This window comes from Mytilus californianus, unplaced genomic scaffold (assembly GCF_021869535.1).
Source record: "Mytilus californianus isolate M0D057914Y unplaced genomic scaffold, xbMytCali1.0.p SCAF_4, whole genome shotgun sequence".
NCBI lineage: Eukaryota > Metazoa > Mollusca > Bivalvia > Mytilida > Mytilidae > Mytilus > Mytilus californianus.
In genome coordinates this window covers 73,510,746-73,512,099 of record NW_026262690.1, presented here as the reverse complement: position 1 = coordinate 73,512,099, position 1,354 = coordinate 73,510,746, and positions in this window count along the sequence as shown.

Sequence of the window (1,354 nt, the reverse complement as noted above, 5' to 3'; positions counted from 1 at the left end):
TGTAAAATGTGTTTGTTACCAAAGGAGAAAAGTTTATAGGCAAAACTATAGGTCTAAATTAATTTTGGATTGCAAAGAACTGCAAAAGATCTGTCTAGATTTTGACAGAAACTTGCAAATCTAATGTAGAAATGAAATCTATTTATAAGACTTCTTTATTATAAGAAGAAGATACCAATGCCTCTGCTCAATCTTTGAAATGTTCCAAGTTAAAAAGATGCATAACTCTAAAACGGTAAATGAATCACAACCCAAATTCGAACTCTGTCTGTGTGTTGTGGTTCTTAGAATTGTATACCAGTTTCATAAAATTTGGATGAGACAAACTTAAGTTAGAGTGTTGAAACGAGAAAATTTGCAATTTTCCAAGTTATAAAGGAGCACAACTCTAGAACGGTAAGTGACTAACTGCCCAAATTCGAATTCTATATGTGAGTTTTTATAACTTAGCATTGTGTATGAGTTTGATAAAATAGGCTTGAGTGCGGAAACAAAAAATGGGACAGACGGATGAATGGACAGAAAGACGGACAGTCAAGAGAAACACTTAATGCCCCCGTTGCCTAAGGCAGGGGCACAAAAATATTATGAATATATCTTATGGTAACAATTTTTTACATCAATTTTAAAATTTGTAATATATGGGGAGATAATTTATTTATCAAGGAATGTAAAGTTAATTTACCAATTTTGTTCAGTAACAAGCAAATAAGACGGGTAAGATGACCCAAATTTCTTTTTATTTTTGTTTTTTGAGAGAAAATAAGAGCTATCAACTCACATTTTATTTTAAATTTCTATAGTTTAGTTTTCATTCTATTCACACAAGAGTGCTTTTGTCATGTATAATTTTTATCAAATCTGACAAACCTGTACCTTGGAAAAAAAGCTAAGGGACCCATACTTATTGTATTTTTGAAAATAGGATGATATAAACTACATTTTGGCAAATTATCAAAATAAATCTATTATTTTAATTAGACCCCATCCCCCGCTCCCAAAATCTACCTTTTGTAAATCACACAACACTAGTATAATGATATGCCTATATTATTGTATTAAGATTCTGTAATGTGTCATTTTTAATGCTGTAACTTCATTTCTACATTTAAAAGCTTTTTTTGTGGTGATTTTCTACAGTGTGTAAGTGCTAAATTTCCATTCCCTCTGATTTTTTGAGTAAACCTGAATGAACTACCATATAAAAACCATTTTGTTCAAAGTTTTTATCTTACTAAATCTTGTTTTTCACTGATTTTTTAAATTTTTTTGGGAAAGTTCTTTCAATTGAATGAACTACTACATAAAATCATTCTATTCAAAATTCTTATCGTGAAAATATCAAAACAAAACA